This window comes from Pseudophryne corroboree, chromosome 6, assembly GCF_028390025.1.
Source record: "Pseudophryne corroboree isolate aPseCor3 chromosome 6, aPseCor3.hap2, whole genome shotgun sequence".
NCBI classification, from domain to species: domain Eukaryota; kingdom Metazoa; phylum Chordata; class Amphibia; order Anura; family Myobatrachidae; genus Pseudophryne; species Pseudophryne corroboree.
The window spans coordinates 516122209-516141640 of record NC_086449.1 but is presented as its reverse complement, the minus strand read 5'-3'; the positions used below and the strand labels follow the sequence as shown (position 1 = coordinate 516141640).

At 42.3% G+C, this 19432-nt stretch overlaps 1 long non-coding RNA gene across 1 annotated transcript in view; it reads right to left on the bottom strand.

The window, feature by feature from the left end:
- Positions 1-15885: 15885 nt before the first annotated feature.
- LOC134935399 (uncharacterized) overlaps positions 15886-19432 on the bottom strand; it is an 86690-nt gene continuing 83143 nt past the window's right edge. The window contains exon 5 of the long non-coding RNA XR_010180114.1: positions 15886-16190. This is a non-coding gene — a long non-coding RNA (uncharacterized LOC134935399). The remainder of the gene's footprint in view (positions 16191-19432) is intronic.

Here is a 19432-nt window from a genome sequence, read left to right as displayed (position 1 = left end):
CTGTCTGGCTAAAGTGGCAACCCAGTGTCTCAAGTACACTTTAAGTGGTGTTTCACTGCATTCGTGATGCAAATAACATGCAAAATGTAAAGATTAGTACAGCATTCTACACCTTTCAGAACGTCTCAGTTGTGCTGGGCATATAGAAGCTGGATGTATGAGGACACATCTGTAGCTGTGCCATCTTTTAAAGCAACTTTTTCCCGGAACGGGATGGGGGTCAGTGACTTCAGGTGGGATTAACAGCCTGAAAATGTGGTGTGGCCTCGCAAGAAGGGCCCAGCATTCCCGGAGATGCTGGAATGCCCCCAGAGACTCTGCCTGCTTTGCCGGCTACACCACAGTGACGGCTGCACAATATGTCACAGAGCAGCACTCACTCACAGTCCCTGAGGAGGAGCTAGCATTTTGGTGTCATGCTCCCTGCACCCGTCTAGTGACGCTTTTGCTTTTTCCTTTATTGATAACTCATTCTCTGCTTGTGCTAGCTGTATTTTTTCATTTTATTCAGCATCACAGTCTAAAAAGTGAAAAACAAATGACACGGTATGAAATACAGTACATGTCCCTGTGTATTTGCTTACTGTATGGTCGATTAAATTGTTTATTGGGCGGCAATAATTAACGGGCGCCAACCAAAGCTATTCAATTGTTTTGGGCACCCATTATCAGGCTTGTTGTGCCCAAAACCACTGAGAGTGTAAAGTGGTAAACTCATCTAAAGTACTGGTTAGGGTACCCGGGGTAGGTGCATAACAAACGTAGGTGTTTCAGCTAGCCTTCCACTTGCCATTATTTAGGCCATACTCAAAGGCGTCACTGATAGTGGTGACACCCGGTGCAGCAATGAAACTGAATCACATACTGACTGACTCAACGAGAACCCTGACGAAGATGGAGAATCTCCAGGGGGGCCGAAGTTGTTCTGCCCGGCTCATTGAAAATCTTGCGAAAAGAGGATACAAACTCAGAGTAATTCGAGAGAACTGGATCATCTCTTTCCCACAAAGGAGACACCAACTCCAAAGCTTGACCAGTTAAGAGTGAGATGATGTAAGCAATTTTTGTCCATGCAGATGGGAAGGTGGCAGCCTATAATTCGAACTGAATCTTGCACTGATTAAGAAATCCTCTGCAAAATGGATTTCTGTTGAATTTACTAGGAGGCAGCAACTGCAGCCGATACACTGGTACAGAAGATGTCATCACGGGTGGAGAGGCTGCAGGAGCCGAGACCTGAGGTGTTATTATGGCAGCATGAAGTGTATCCAGATGAGCGGACATGGTCTGCCTAAACTGTACCAACTGCATTTGAGTGGATTCCTGCTTGTCTAGGTGAAACAAGATATCAGCGGTCGCATCAACCCCAGTTACTTGCTCACCCGTCGGATCCATTAGGCCAGTGCTTACTGTCACAATGGGCTGAAGATAAAGATGCAACACATGGGAGTTTACTGGAGAGGTGGATGCCACAGCAGGAAGGAATTGAGGTGGTTGGATGTAGTTCCTTCTCATGAAACCTGGAGTGCTAGAGGAGGCAAATGTAGCCTAGGGAGGCTGAAGAGATATGCCTGGCGGGCAAGTCTGCAGATCACCAACAACTGTAGACTTGAAGATTGAAGAGTGTTTGTTTGGCAAGTGTGGCTGAGGATCTCTGAAGAATAAAGATTCAAAGACTGAAGAATGAATGCTTGGCAAACGTAGCTGAAGAACAGTGAAGAATGAATGCTAAGTAAATGTGGCTGAAGAACAGTGAAGAATGAAGACTGAAAAATGAATGCTTGGCAAATGAGGCTGAAGGACACTGAAGAATGAATGCTTGGCTGACGTGGCTGAAGAACACTGAAGAATAAAGACTGCAGAACTTATGCTTGGCAAACGTGGCTGAAGAACACTGAAGAATTAATGCTTGGGTGACTTGGCTGAAGAGCAGCCCTGCTGCAGACCCGAGAACTCCTCCAAGGTCACAGAGTGCCTGAGGTTGCCACTCAGAGGGCGGTCAGCCACGGTCAACCGAACTAGAATTACGGCCAGCAAGAGTACAGCGGCAGGTCACAGGGAAGACTCAGAGAGCGGAGGTGAAGACCCCTGGAGCACAAGAAACAACCACAGGAATTTCCTGAAGGAGCACAGAGCTGGAGCTTCTGCTCTTGGCAGTAACTTGAAACATTGGTAGTGTTAGAGTCTGAGCTGACCCCTTTTAAAAGAGGAGGCTGCCTGGGATTGACTAAATGAAACCACAGTGCCCAACCCCAACCATAGGCTACAACAAAGTTTGGTCTCCAACATGGTGGCCCCAGAACAGCAGACACACAAAGGCGTACTCCCTCACCTGTCCAGTCATCCGTCTCCAGTGCTCCAGAGCCCGCACCAGTCATGGTTATGGCTAGAATCAAGGTGGAAAAAGGACTTCTGATGTCACCAGGGGGAGGATCCACATCACTTGGGGGAGGAGTCATGCCCAAACAGGGTACCAGAAATGTAACCTTCGGGCTCACTTCACTCTCCACGCTTCAGGCATGGTGGCTCGCTCTGTTCCGCTTCGCTCGCCACTGGGTTACTAAATGGAGTAGTTGGTGGCATGGATAGTGACAGAACTTTCCAACTGCCCTAGCTCCTCCCCCTGGTGGCGTGGCTCCTCCCTCTAATGTCATAGGTCCTTTAGCCCACTTGATTCTAGCATCTACCCACCAGTCACTACCGCCAGACCCACCTCACTTCACCAAGCCCATGACCTGCTCCCTGCCGCTGCAGCACCTGCAAGCCACTGAACGGGCATGCCCTGGACCTCTAAGGTTATTCATGTACTAGAACAGCATTCAAGTCACAACACAATAAACAGATGATTTTTTTATAAAACAGCTTGATAATTTGCCGTTTTGATTTAGGTCTGATTTTCACAAAGAACATATGTGTAAACGGATGAAAAAAAAAAAAGTAAATACATAGCTATTTCAAACAGCTTTAAAAAATACCATTAACAGCAATTAAAAAGATTTTGATCCATGTCTCTATGTTTATCCTCTATCTTAAACAAAAAGCAATTTGGAAGGCACAAAACATTCCACATTTAGCTCAGTGCTGCAAGTATGACAATGGCAGAAGATAAAATTAGCTTGGGGTACGTGTCTGGCACTGTTCCCTCTAAAGTTAGTAATCTGGGAATGGAAGAGGTAAAATCCTAATCTAGAAAGATCTGGAGCCTCAAGAGTTGTATTGAGAATACACTGTTCAGTACAACTCTGCACAATTGATTTTTCCTATTATGCTAGCTTGGTCAGATTACAGTTAACAGTGATATCATGAAATTAGTGTTACAGGTTGAGTCTCCCTTATCCAAAATGCTTGGGACCAGAGGTATTTTGGATATGGGATTTTTCCGTATTTTGGAATAATTGCATACCATAATGAGATATCATGGTGATGGGACCTAAATCTAAGCACAGAATGCATTTATGTTTCATATACACCATATACACACAGCCTGAAGGTAATTTTAGCCAATATTTTTAATAACTTTTTGCATTAAACAAAGTGTGTGTACATTCACACAATTCATTTATGTTTCATATACACCTTATACACACAGCCTGAAGGTCATTTAATACAATATTTTTAATAACTTTGTGTATTAAACAACGTTTGTGTACATTGAGCCATCAGAAAACAAAGGTTTCACTATCTCACTCTCACTCAAAAAAGTCCGTATTTCGGAATATTTGGATATGGGATACTCAACCTGTATTAGGAAACTCATTTTTAAGCGTTTCTCTGTTGAATTAATATTATCCTTACACATTGCTATATTATACTACAGTTGTACAACAATTAAAGTCTATTTTATATTTGCATCATTCTGGGCTCCTTAGTTTCTGTTAAGTCTTCAGAGTGGTGAGTTAATAAGTTGTGTTGTGTAATAATGTAAGTTAAGTCATCCTATAATCAAATAACATTGACAGAGAGAAAGAAGCCAGAGACTTGCATGCTTGAGCTACGCTGTAATACCACTTGTCATCTCACCAAGAAGTTCTAAAGACTTTTAAATGAAATTACTGTAGCTTCAATATACAAACACTTATCGCTTTCTTCTTTTGCTGTAAGTTTTCCATTTTACTAATTACACTTTAAGCTCTCCGGGCTATAGACTTTTTCCCCCCTGTTTTTCCTTTGTTATTTGAGGCATACTCCCTGTTCGTGAATTTCTGTCCCACTCAGGTACTATTACTCTCTTTCCTTGTCACCAATATTACACTGTGCTGCACTGTTATATAGAAATATTTAACGATTACCATTCTATATGTTAGAAGAGTAAAATTGGTACTGTTTTCAAAACGCCTCCACCAGAAAATAAATAGCATGTGCATTGATCCTTAGAAAGAATAAATTACTTTGGTACGTTCTTATCTAATTTGTCAACAGACACATCACATACTTGATTATTTGTAATATTTCAAATCAAGTGTGACTTCTTATAATTTATGTATCAGGAAATACAGAAACATACTTTATGCCTAAATACGCATACTATTGAACAGATTACAGTAGAGACCTATGCTGGGTATATACACTATACAATTATGGGGCCAATTAGCCAATAATTGCCTAATCGGCTTGATAATTGGTTAGTGTGTATGCAGCAACGTTAGTGATAAATGGCTTCAAACATTCCTGCAGAGGTCAGATCAGGGGAATGAGATATCATTCCTGACCTCCCAATCCCATTGTAGTACACATTGAGGGGGTCATTCCTACCTGGTCGCACGCAGGCTATTTTTAGCACTCCTGCGGCCAGGTATTCGCAGCCTACAGGGGAGGGGATTAGGGGTGTGCAGGGAAGCGATCACTTGTGCAGAGAGCTGCACAAACCAAAAGTTTGTGCAGTCTCTGCACAGCTCAAAACTTACTCAGCCGCTGCGATGATCCTTCCTGGAGCTGACATCGGGATCCCTCCCTGCTGACATCCGGACACGCCTGTGTTTTTTCTTCGGCACTCCCAGAAAACGGTCATTTGACACCCCCCCCCCGGCTGGCCTCTTCCTGTCAATCTTCTTGCGTTCGTCGCACGCGATCTTCGGTATTCTCATCGCTGTCCGGTGACAACCCTCACCAGGCAACGATGCGCCTGCACATTGCGGTCATGGCGCATGCGCAGTTCAGACAGGATCGCACCGCTGCAAACAACTGCAGCGTGCTAGTATCGAGTCAGAATGACCCTCTGAGTAAAAAATAGCTCAGTGTGTATGAATGCACACCGATCCAATCACTGCTCAGTCAGATCACAGCGTTTATCGGATTATGGCACCCGTCGGATAGGGTGTACCTGGCTTAACTGTTATGTCAGCTTAAGAGAGCAGTGACCTGTTAAATAAAAACCTACAGTACATGTCATCGAGTTTTAGAAATATGGTATGGTCCCCTTTCTTAAGGTGCATACACACCAGACAATTTTAGACGATACTGATAATTTTCACCCTTCTGATCAATAACGTTTAAAATATTGCCCAGTGTGTATGCTACAACCGACAGTGTGCACTCCTGTGCATCATTATTGGCCACCTCTGTCACCTGTGCATGCAGGTCAATTTGGACTTATCCAAAACTGCATGTTTGGGCTGGCCACGGCGTACTGTCGCTAAATGATATCGGTAGTATCGTCCACTTGGGAGGGTAGGGGAAACATTAGGCGATATCAGTCACAAAGCGATTCATCTAGTGTGTACCCACCATTAGGTTCATAACCAGCAGTAGGTCTTTAAGTTTAAGCTGGTAGAGGGAAAATGTTAGGGACAAAGAGTGACAGGTCCCTGTAAATCCCCAGTAACTAGCACTAGTCCTTACCAGCCAGGACTGGTAGCACTAAAACATGAGAAATATGCAGCATGGGGTACCCCTATCATGGCGTCAGCCAGTCCTAGACCAGTCAGCACAACTGGAATACCTCGGGAAGTCAGATTGGCAACAACAACAACAAAAAAACAACTCCCTTACCCACTCCCCAATGAAGTACTGCATCCACTGACAAACTAAGTTATTTAAAAACAATAAGGTGATTTGATCACCACACCAGCACCCCCAGCGCAATGTCCCTAGGGACCACATTGTCAGGCCATGCACTAGGGATGGCCATTGGTGGGGTAACCTCAATGGTAGGAATCTATTGACAGGGGAACCATCGATGGTTTCACCCACTGAAGGTTATGCCCAATTTATTACTCACCAGGCAGTAGGTCAATCAGACAATCAGAGGTGGGGATGGGGATTCACAGGCTGATTTCAGCAGGGGGGGGGGGGGGGACAAATCATAACCTGTTGAGCTGCTTAAGGAGACATCCAGTCCACTGAAATGATTACCAAACCCATCTATTACCCACATCATTGTGTGGCATCTCACCAACAAATTTGGATCTTGAACAAAAAAGGTCAGGAACCCCTGGACAGGGATATGCAGATATATAACCCTGAGTATGAATTCATGCAACATGTATTGACTTTTTAATGGAAACCATCACATCACATGGATGCCAGCATGATGCTAATATTTCCTTCAATATGTGATTCTGGCACTAGAAAGGAAGCCGCAGTGATAGTAACTCCAACCGCATCTGAATAAGGTCCATTGTTTGCAGATAGGAACATCTTTGTATGAGTCTATACTCTATATATAGCAGTATATATTATAACAGCTGCTTTTCAGTATCGAAGGTTTACAGCCTAGCATATTTTATAATGGTGTCCATTACATCAACAATTACCTTCTTTTCTATCTAATGACAGCCTCTTATTTGGGGAATTCTCTTTGTATGATTGGGTCTCATGGTGTTAGAGCCAATCAGAGTCTTGCAAGTGGACCACCATCTGTCACAAAAATTCCTTCTCAGTCAAACTTACTGAAACTCCAGCTGTAAAGTGTGAGATGATGAAGACAGTTTATTTATCTGACATTTCATCCTAAACATTTCTCCCTGATTGAGATACAAGATCTGCATCTGTCTAATGAACATGAAATGTTGATTATTACAGGATGTAAAGCAACTATTTATTATGAAACATTTGCACGATATTAAGTCTTCATAAATCACTTTACATAGTAAATCGATAAAATAATGCATTACACTTCCGATTTCTGATAGCTTAGGCCATCTTAAAAAATCCTCTCTCTTCCCCATAAGCAGGGCCGGTGTAAGGTTTCTCGGCACCCTAGGCAAAATGCCTATTGCATGTGCCCCCCCCCCCCTTCCTGAAAATCAGAGGAAAAAAAATATAGGGCCTAATTCAGATCTGATCGCTAGGCAGTGATTTTTGCACTGTTGCGATCGGATAGTCGCCGCCTACAGGGGGAGTGTATTTTAGCTGTGCAAGGGTGCGATCGCATGTGTAGCAGAGCTGTTCAAACAGATCATGTGCAGTCTCTGCACAGCCCAGGACATACTCAGCCGCTGCGATTGCTTCAGCCTGTCCGGGACCGGAATTGATGTCAGACACCCGCCCTGCAAACGCATGGACACGCCTGCATTTTTCCAACCACTCCCAGAAAACGGTCAGTTGCCACCCTCAAACGCCTTCTTCCTGTCAATCTCCTTGCGAACGCCCGTGCGAATGGATCCTTCGCACAAACCCATCGCTGAGCGGGAGATCCACTTTGTACCCATGTCACGCACCTGTGCATTGCGGTGCATACGCATGCGCAGTTTAGACCTGATCACCCGCTGTGCAGAAAACGCAGCCTAGTGATCAGGTCTGAATTAGCTCCTAAATGTGAAAAGCCCACTAGACGTGACATTTTGTGGCAAGCTGCAGCAGTCAGGTGGGTTACACAGCACTTATCCATATTACACTGACATCAGTGCCGTGCTGGCTGCTAACAGTTGGGCGGCCGTAGCATCCCTGCAATCGCGGAAGGCAGGGGCGGCTAAAAAGCGGGATGCCATTGCGGGAGGCGGACAAAAAGCGGGAGGTGGGAACAGCTAAAAAGCGGGATGCAATCATGATAGGTGGGGGCAGGTATAAAGCTGGCATATGAGGGGTACATTCTGGGCACATTTCCTATAATAGGAGATGTGTTCAGATTCCTGTCTTTTAAGTTTACAAACTTTTTTTTTTAAATAACCAAATTGCTGTAGGTTATGTTATAATGTTACTCCTGGCATTACTGTGTGTGTATAATTTGTTGTAATTGTGTCCATTGGTTCAATAAATGAACATACTTTCATGTGAGTGCTCAGACATTTCCTTCATTACACACCATTGCAAACTTGTTGCAATAATACAGCCATATATTTTTTTAGAGTTCACTACCCTCTTAAACATGGTGTTATTAGTTATTAATACATTACAAGGTTATAGGGTTAGGTGTAGAGGGGGGGGGGGGAGTGAATTAATCTATTTGAGCTTAGTTCATCATTGACAGATAATTCAAATGTGTTAGTTTACTTACGGGTAATCGCAGGATGCAATCGCGGGAGGCAGGGGTGAGTAAAAAGCCGGATGTAATCACGGGTAAAATCGGGGTGCAATCGCTGGAGGCGGCTAAAAAAGCGGGATGCAATCGCTGGAGGCGGAGGACGGGTAGAAAGCGGGATGCAATCACGGGATGCCATCGTGGGAGGTGGGGGCAAGTAAAAAGCGGGATGCAATTGCGGGAGGGGTGGCGCCAGGTAACATTAGGGTGCAAGGGTGCTGTCATGGTGTGGGCGGAAATATGCTGGATTCTATAGTGGAAGGGCAGGCAGGGAGTGGAGAGGGGGATATTGCAGACACAGCAAGGACCAGTCAGCAGCTTTCAGATTTTTAGAAGAGCCGCCCTGCATATCACCAGATGGGTTACACAGCACTCACCCATTTTACGCTGACATCAATGCCGGGCTGGCTCATAACAGTTGGGCAGCTGCAGCATCCATGCTCCTCAGTCACTTACGGACGAGGAGGAGCCCAGCTGAGCAAAGGGAATAATGAAGGCAATTTTAATCGGCAGTGAGCAGCGCCGCCCCCCCAGTGGTCACCGCCCATAGGCAGCTGCCTAAAGCAGCCTAATGGTAGCGCCGACCCTGCCCATAAGGACATGTGTCTGCTGTCAAAACACCATGCTACATATTGGGGGTCATTTCGAATTGTTCGCTCGTTGCCGATTTTCGCTATATTGCGATTAGTCGCAAGGTTCGCAGAGCGCATGCGCTTAGTTATTTTACACAAAAGTTAGGTATTTTACTTTCGGCATAACGAGGATTTTTCATCGTTCTGGTGATCGGAGTGTGATTGACAGGAAGTGGGTGTTTATTGGTGGAAACTGGCCGTTTTCTGGGAGTGTGCGAAAAAACGCTGGCGTTTCTGGGAAAAACGCGGGAGTGTCTGAAGAAACGGGGGAGTGTCTGGGCGAACGCTGGGTGTGTTTGTGACGTCAAACCAGGAACGAAACTGACTGAACTGATCGCAATGGCTGAGTAAGTCTGGAGCTACTCAGAAACTGCTAAGAAATTTCTATTCGCAATTCTGCTAATCTTTCATTCGCAATTCTGCTAAGCTAAGATACACTCCCAGAGGGCGGCGGCTTAGTGTGTGCAAAGCTGCTAAAAGCAGCTAGCGAGCGAACAACTCGGAATGAGGGCCCTTGTACAAAGATGCTGCACATATGACATGTAGAACTAGAAGCATTCTCTTGTTTGGCATTATGAGCCACTCTTCAAGACAGAAAGGGCCCCTTCATTCCTTCCTTACATCATTGTTTATACGCCATGGTTTAAACTGTAAAATGTCTACATTAGTAAAGGTTCAATGCTAAAGAATATTTATCAAACACGTTTACATTAGAATTCCCTTGCTGTGAATTACTTAGCCCTATTTTCACGCTTTTTCTGCTTTTTCTGTGAACCTTAAAATATTTTGTTCACTGTTATTTTAAATTGTATTTTGTAATATAATGACAATATGTCTGTTGCATTTGGGATTAGCCACCTTTGTCCTATCAGTGCACACGTGGGAACCGGAAATCGCCTCTCGCTTTGCCTATAAAAACTGGCCCTTGTATTTACTTTGATTATTGGTGGACTGACATTACTATTTTATTGTGTTATGACATATCCACTGTATTTGTTTTAATAGGCCAATTGGATTTTTGCCTTTTGCTACGCATATGTATCATTCTTGTGCACACTGTATAATGTATATTTGTGGTGCCTTATGCAATAAAAAATATATTTAACAGTCCTCTATACACATCATTCTTTAACCTAGATATAGAAAAATCTGCTGTATGAACTGTCATGAAACTTCCCAATACTGCAATAATTGCTACATGCCAAAATTGTTTTCTATAATCATATTTAATATTTAAGTCATTTATATAAAATTAAACTATTTTGCTACCACACTACTGGACCTCTTGTATATGCCTACACATAGCTATTTATATTTATTGTTAAAGTAGGTAAAATTATTATTTACTTTAAATATCAATGTGCAGTTGCTGTAGATTGTGTTAGGTATTAATCAGTTGGCATCTTTAGCTCATACATGTATTTTTATAGACTATGTGCCTTTTAATCACATCTCACCGTATATTGGGTAGTCTATTTAAGTATATCTAGTTATTTTTAGTATTGCAGCAGTTCCTATGTTGGTAGCACAATCTCAGGATATGAAGCAGAATGACTGGTACGAGTAGTTACTAATGCCCCCGCAAATCCGGTAATGTGATTTTTTTTTATAAACGAAGGTGATAACTTCTTTGGGTGCTGAGATAACAGACAATAAATAAATACAGTAACTAATACTTATGCTCTTTATTGAACTTACAGACCTTATATTTTCTTGGTGACATCTTTGATATTCCTCCATAGTCAAACAAGAGCAATTTATTTGCATTGGCTCCTCTCCAGTGGGTAAGGCTCTACATAATTTGTCATGAGTAGTAAGATGAAGATGAGAGAACTGGTACTGTTATCAGAGACACTGTACAAGAATATGCTGGACTAGGAAGGTGTCCTGTAGAGATGATGTTGATCTGGCAACTGGCCAGCACTCCAGGAAAGACTTAAATAGAGTCTCCTGTTGTCTGATTACCTGCTGGGGTCATTTGAGATGGAGGTGGCCAGCCATTGGAGGAAATGTGGTCAGCTGACTATTTACAATATGGCAGCACCTATGTATTGGAGCCGGCAATATCTAGCATGAGAGTCTGGTGAGTTTGAACACTGAAAAGGACACAGAAAGCCAGTGGAAAGCAACAGGGCTGAGAGGGAGTCAGGAAACGTGACATCGTGGTGAGTATCGTGGCACTGTGCCCTGGACTGTGACACACACATTAGAGTTCCGTAGTACATGGTATTTAAAATAAAAGTTAAATAAAACTTTTTTCCATCCTCACTGAATAATATTCTCCACATGGCATCCGTCATTGTTCACTGCAGGGTCTGCCGGAACGTCCTTTATTATGATTAGCCATGGTCCCTGTTTGCAGGAACATTTCCACCCAAGACAGGATAGTTTTGTTTGGTGGTGCAAGTCTCTGGAAATTGCCAGGGAACCCAGTTGTTACGGATGCCAGGGAAGGCCCACAAATCCGTCCTGTCCCATAACTTTGTAAATAATGTTCCACACACCATGCATGTTCCTGGATGGCTTACTGTGGCTTACCGGCTGTCACTCAACATCTACTGTAACACACAAGATACTACTTATACAAATTTCAGTTCCCTTTTATTTTGAAACAGCCTGTATGTAAAGGAAAACACATTAGTGGGTACATAATATATAAATGGATACTTAGGGGTAAATTTACTAAGATGGCAGTTTTATTTAAGATGGGATGTTGCCCAGAGCAACCACTCAGATCCCAGGTATTATCTTCTACAAGGTGCTAGATAAATGAGAAGTAGAATATGATTGGTTACTATGGGCAACATCCCATCTTAAATAGAACTCCCATCTTAGTAAATTTACCCCTAGTTGGTGGTTCATAAAACAAAGAAGAAGGGGGGAAGAGAAAGAAATGGGAAAAAGCAAAGTGAGATTTGAGGAACAGGGGAAACGACAGGATGAAAGGGAGGAAATTTTATGAACAGGGGAAGAAAGTGGGGATCAGTATGATTTCCTGACTGACAGGATCTCGGCAGTCAAAATACCGATGCCAGAATCCTGACAGCCAGAATCCCGACCTCAAGTGCTTCAGAACAGGTCCACAAGGTTCTATTCCCCCTTGGGTGGTGACGTGGACCACCACCCAAGTGGGGTTTCTGGCCGATGGTCGAGATTCTGACTGGTGGCACTTCAATGGCTGTTGGGATTTCGGCATCGGGATTTCGACCGCCGGGATCCCGACAGTGGGGAATCTAACTGCATACCATTCAGAGTTGTACGCTATTGCATTGCAATTTTCTACATACAAAGCTGATAATGTTAGCAAGTGAAGCTGTCACCCAGAAATGGAAAAAGACAACCTCCGGAGCGAACACAACTCATTCGCAATATGCATACACTTACGCAGCCAATACGCAAGAATCTTAAACATCGACTGCTCAAGTAGATTATGGCTATGCAGACTAGTCATGACAGTAGTTATGCAGGCAGCATGTTTTTTTTGCAGGAGTTTGCAGCTGACATCACATACATGCCCCGTAAACAGCCATGAAATGCCTGTGTTTTCATAACTACTCCATGCTAACACCATTTTACCACCCCCAAACAGTCACTTCCTGTCAATCACTTTACGACTGATTGCAAAGGCACCTACGTGCATGCGCAATGCGACTGCAGTGTGTGCGCAGTCTTCCGATAATTGCTCAGTTGCAAAAACATTGGCATAGCGTACAACTCTGAATTAGGCCCAATAAACACAATAACATGAAATATATTGATATAATAGGGATGTCAAATACATGTTTGGACAGGGGTGCTTTAAGAGAGGAGGCGACCTGTATCCAACCTCCTCCGTACGGGCCCCCTCCTCTCTGCCGGGAGCGCTGTCGAGTCTGAGCACTAAAGGACTCAGACTCTACTGCACGTGCACAGATCTCTGGAAAATGGCGTGGCATCCATTTTCCCAGTAATTTCTCTACTGCGCATGCGCAGAACTCTGTGAAAATGGCCGCTGCTCCATTTTCACTGGGTTTTAACAGTGCTGTGACGTCGGCGCGGGACTCTGGAGGGATGAGTATTAAAAAAATGGGTGTAGTGTGTACGGCGTGGCCCCCCCCCCCTTGGACTGCACCCATTATAGATATGCCAGTGTGTTCTGAATTTATGATTAAAAAATGGCTGCATTAATCCTATGTTATATTCATTGTTTTCTGTATTCCTGCAAATCTAAACATCTGTATTATTTAGATGATTTCTGTAAAGTGCCTTGAGTCCTTTTGCAGTAATTGCTATATAAATAGAAGTATTACTAATAATCCATGTATTTTTAGTTTATTTATGCTTGATAGAACCCTAAAGGTTCGTTAGTTAGGTCCTATTCTTCTTGATAACCTTTAGTGTGCAGCATGTTATGCACAGTACTGTATATTAGCAAATGTGGAGCACACTGTTAAACATGTAATGTACCACGGATATGAATACTGGACCAGCTACAGATTCTTGTGGACAGTAAATATGTAGTCTTCTCATTCTATGAGATGAAAAATGCTAGCAGAATACAAATCATTAAACATACATGAGAACCAGTATAGGACTCACAGACAAGCAGTAACAAAATGCTGCTTGGCATATTCAAAAATAAATCTAACACTACCACTTCCCCATCATTTTTATATTAGTCACTCTGGCTATTTAATATTCCATAAAAAGAGAACTTAGAAATAATAGAGAATTGGCATTGTGTTTGTTGGTGTGTTGTTATACAGTACATGTGCTATGGATAGATCATAAATATATGTTTTTACTAGATAAGAGGTAAAACTGGAATTACTTAATGGAAATCATGTGTTTCCCACTTGTGGAAACCTCCCAAGATATGATGACAAACAACTTTTATCGGCACTGGTGTGAATTGATGTGAACCATTGGCATACCAGCGATTTCACTTTCAGTGAGTGATTAACTAGAGGATCTTGGCTTCCATGTCTATTATAAAGAGAAACAGTTGATACATTAAACACATTTGTTACATTCTTCTCTGAGTGAACATTCAGGAAAGTCCCTTTGATGTGTTGTAATAAATTGTGCAATATTTGTATATTGCCAAAATAAAAATTATTAATAATGTACAACAATAAATATTACATTACATCGTCAGCTCACTATTTCCACACTATGAAACAAAGGTGTCCTCTATGAGTCCCTAATATAACAATACAATGTCAGTTCTGTGAAAGTTGATATTGCATAAAATTGTTATAATGTTCTCCATCTCTATTAAGTAAACATCTTGTTAATTAAGCTTCTCAGGTCAGCAGTGATGTATATGTTATGGGAGTGCTGTAGGCACAATCACAACCCTATCAGCACTTTTCTAAAAGGGGTCGTCATCCTTGGTGCCTTTTTGGACAAACCAGTATTCACTGGGAACCTATCCTGCTGTGATTTTGTATAAAACACCACAACCATGGTTCGGGAGTAGAAATCCCATCCACATCTTTCCCTTCCTTAGGGTTTATTCCCAGCTCCACCTAGACTGCTGCGAGAATGATAGGTGCAACCTCCATTGAAAGGTGGGAAGTGAGGTAAATGCTATGACCTTTGCCCACTCCCTTGGTGCTAGCTAAGAGGTTAGTAAGTTGGCAAAAACTACCTTTCTTCAAAGATAGGTGGCATTTGGGATTAAAGTATAATTCCTCATTTTGCATAATACACCATCCTCTGAAGTGAATATATTAAAATGGGATTTCCTGCAATCAGATTATATTAGAACTACGGGATGCATTAAAATCTTTTATTAATTATGTGTTCCTTGTTTGTATTACTCATCTCATTACTATTACTTGTCTCCTTACCCAGCCACTCCAGAAGACATTGCTAGGTCAGACATTACATCCATATGGTACCATACAAGCCAGGAGTGTTTCTTCCCCTGAGTGCTAACTGGACCTAGAGCTGGAACCCCCAGCACTTAACTTTATTATTTTAGAACCCATTAAAGCTATTTGTATCAAATATGTTTAAATATTTTCACACTATACTTCAAGGCTTGGTACTTTAACTGTATGTTATAGTTTAGTATGAGGTTCCATCACAATCTGGTTTGGTTGATTGCCTTGGCTCATAGTTTAACATTACTTCCATGGCCTTACACTCAGCTCTAAAATCACAAAACAGGCTATTTAGCATTAAAAAAAGCTCTTTAATTTATGAAATCTAAATGAAATGAGATGCTTGAATTAGGCTATTTATTTTTTGTAGTAAAACATTTTGTACTAATTGTTAGAACTTGTCAGCCAATTGGCTGAGAATAGAACAAATATCTATGGAAAGGTTTTTCAAAGCTGTGGTTTTACATTTTTCTGCCTAAAACTATTTCCCAGCTATTTTGCATATTCATAATGCTGTGAATTATTACCTATACTTTGCCACAATTAGTTTTCATTGCAGACAAGTCTTTCTTTTTGTCAGAAAATAGTAAATTAAACAATATTTGATTAAAAGTTATGGTGAATATTTCACTCAAAATTCCACCTGCTCAGACCAGATGAAAACAATATTTCAGTTACTGTATTACTTTACATCCTGTAAAAATCTAGTAGATTTGTGATCTACTGCAATAAATTCACTAGAGAAAAAAAACTGTATTAGTACAGCACCTACGGATGGGAAGGAGGTACACTTTTCACTTGTATGAAATGTATGTTAAGTGTCATCAAAATTTGTGAATATTGATGACTATAACGATGTACTGTATCTAGCTCAATATACCTTATAGTCTTCCAATGTCATGTGAATGGAAGGGAAGAACCAATGTTTTATCAAGTACAAACATCTATTTATGAACTGTACTAACAAACTGCATGAAGTGGAATATTTGGAGGTAGAGCAGTTTCAGAGGGAGAAAATCACGAGATCGCCTGCAGGGATCCCAGCGGTCATAATGCCGACGCCAGAATCCTGACAGGTGGTGAAATGGCGCTGCTGGAATACCGGCGCCACAGGCTTTTTTCCCTCCGTGGGTGTCTAGTGCTCATCCCGCTGGTAATAGGTATGTATTCCATTTCAGATAGTACAGGAAATTTTGTTTTCCAATATTTTGCGATTGCAGCTTTAGTCACCTAAAACGAAAGTCAGTCTGAAAAGTTAATCATATAAAACTGTACATAAGAGACACTTTTATGCTGAACTGAACGCTTTTCTTTAAATCAGTTTACCTTTTGAGATTTTACATGTAAAAAATGTAACATTGTAGTCAATGAGAGATACGACTGGTATAATCTACATATTCGTGCAAGTCTTTCAACCTATCAGTGTTAAAATGTGACCGGTTGTATATATTGCATATCGAGAAAGTATTTCTTTATGGAGTCCCAGCACTCTTATGAGAATTAATATAGTTAGAATAAAACATAAATATAGCACCCCCTTATGACGGGCGGATTACTAAAACCATCCATATTAATGGGTCCCGCCGATGTCTGTACCCATGGACTCGAGTTTGATGTGGGATGGAGAGAAATATTCCCCACCATCAGTGATGTGCGTTCAGGGTAGGCAGGGGAGGTAGAGCTCTCCTGTCATACTCCAGAGTTTTGACTATAAAAATTATTAGAATAATACAAGGAAGATATCTAACACTTATGGGTTGGGAATGGCTTACCGGCAGCCGGGATCCCGGTGGTCAGCTTCCCGATGCCAGGATCCCGGCCGCAGTATGCCAGCGGTGAGGTCAAACGCAATGAAGTCCCCTGCAGGCTTGCAGTGCTTACCCCGCTGATGGAGCTCGGTGGCGAGCTGCGCTCGCCACAGGTTCTATTCCCACTCTATGGGTGTTGTAGACACCCACAAGTGGGAATACTCCCTGTTAATTGGCATACAACTATCGGGATTTGGAGCGTGCAGAATGTAGCGGTCGGTAACTACATCCCTAACTTATATCATCTTTGTATTATTCTATATAATATAATCATCTTTGTATTATTCTAATTATTTTTATGTGATACCAGCCAGTGCCTCTCCAGCCATTGACCTCACCACACGTCACTGCTCAGCATAGTGTTTAAGGTACTCCTGGCCTCCTGTTATAGAAAATACACTATGCTTGAGGCCAGACCCGTGCCACCCCCAACCCCATTTTGGTGAGGCAATAGTATTCATTCTTTAATATTACTTTCCTAAACCTTACAAATATCACATTAATCAAATTACTGAACAACTATTGATATTATATATACAACTGTGCCATCGGCTCTGGTAGTATACAATGCAATAGGTTCCATTTTGCTTATCGTTTTTCAATAACACATAATCTTTCATATGAAATTATTGAATAGACATACTGTATATTACCAAATCTAAAGCTATCCTTCCCTGCTTAACTACAGGTGTTACCGTTGTAACCAGTGAAATGTTTGTTGGGTGAGGGCAAAGCCCATGTTACATTAAGGGGGAGTGTCTGGTGCATTTATTCTTTAGTGATATCCAGGATATAGGCTAATAACTATTAAATGGAACATGTGTGGAGGAGCAACAGTAGATACAAAGACTGTATGTATTGCTGCCTTACTGCACTACATCACTCACCACACTTTCCTCTCACCAAATACATTATACATAACCTCTCACCCTCCAATCAATACATTACCTTATATACACTGCTACTAACATACCATCCCTCATACACTAAAATGCCCTTCACTCACCTCCAGTCACTGACAACATCCAACATTCACAGAAATATCCCTCACACACCACCATTCCCTGACCCCATACTCATGGCAGCAACTAGGGAGGGGCCGCAACTAAGCTGTAGCTTAGAGCCGTCGGAGCTTAAGCTTCAAACAATACTAGCTGCCGCATTTCTGTAATGAAACTGAAAATAAACTACAGCTCCCAGCAGCCCTCGGGAGCTGTAGTTTACTTTCAATTTCCTCTCTGCAGAGTGTTATGTGCGGTGGAGCAGGATTGAGAGGGGCACAAGAGACAAAATTACCGCAGCATCCTCCCCCCGCCCCTGTTTTTAGTCATACTAACTAAATAGCACTGCTGAGGGGGAAACAGTAGCCGGAGGTCTGAAAAGGGGGCGGGGCTACATGGCACAGTGCCAGCCAGCCGCATGGGAAAAGAGGAGAGCTCACTATAGAGCAGCAGCACAGCCTAAACAGTAAGTATAACTCAGGGAAGGGACACTGTATGTGTGTGTGACTATGATATGTGTGTCTGTATGAATGTGTGCATGTATGTGACTGTATGTGAATAAGTGTGTGACTACATATCTATATGTGTGCTTGTGTGTCATGTATATTCGGCACTCATTCTCATGTAAGGCTGTGTAAATGCTTCTTTGCCTTCCTCCAAAGAATATAGAAATCCAATATCTCAGCAGAGACAAGGCTGCACTCGAAGTCTTATTCAAACAAAGTTTATTGTTCTCTATGTTTCAGGGGATGAACCCCTTTTGAAGGGGGTTCATCCCATGAAACATACAAAACAATAAGCTCCGTTTGAATAAGACTTTGGGGTAAATTTACTAAGATGGGAGTTCTATTTAAGATGGGATGTTGCCCATAGCAACCAATTAGATTCTACTTCTCATTTATCTAGCACCTTCTAGAAGATAATACCTGGAATGTGATAGGTTGCTATGGGCAGCATCCCATCTTAAATAGAACTCCCATCTTAGTAAATTTACCCCTTTGAGTGCCGCCTTGTCTCTGCTGAGATATTGAACTTCTCTCTCTCTCTCTCTCTCTCTCTCTCTCTCTCTCCGATATTTGACCCACCAAAAATCCCTTCGCTCAGCTCTGCTCCCTGATTCCATAACTTTCCTAATGAACTAGCCCTCACCATCATGCCATTATCCCATAACAGAGACACAAATACTCTCACCCACCACCACTCATAGGCACAATACCTCACCCATAGAAATTCCCCTCACCTAACATTGATCCATAGCAACATACCTCACCAGCAGTATAGAACCCAATTTTGCTTAAGCTTTACTATAACCGGTATGTATACAACAGTGAGAATGGCTGTACCTATTATACTTCAATATAGCAACACCACTGGTTAAGTAACTGGGCTGTTCATAGTTTGAGTCACCTGCTGGTGTGTGCCTAAATAACTTATATAGCAACACCTGCACACACATAGGCCCTCATTCCGAGTCGTTCGCTCGGTAATTTTCTTCGCATCGCAGCGTTTTTCAGCTTAGTGCGCATGCGCAATGTTCGCACTGCGACTGCGCCAAGTAATTTTGCTATGAAGATAGTTTTTTTACTCACGGCCTTTTCTTCGCTCCGGCGATCGTAGTGTGATTGACAGGAAATGGGTGTTACTGGGCGGAAACACGGCGTTT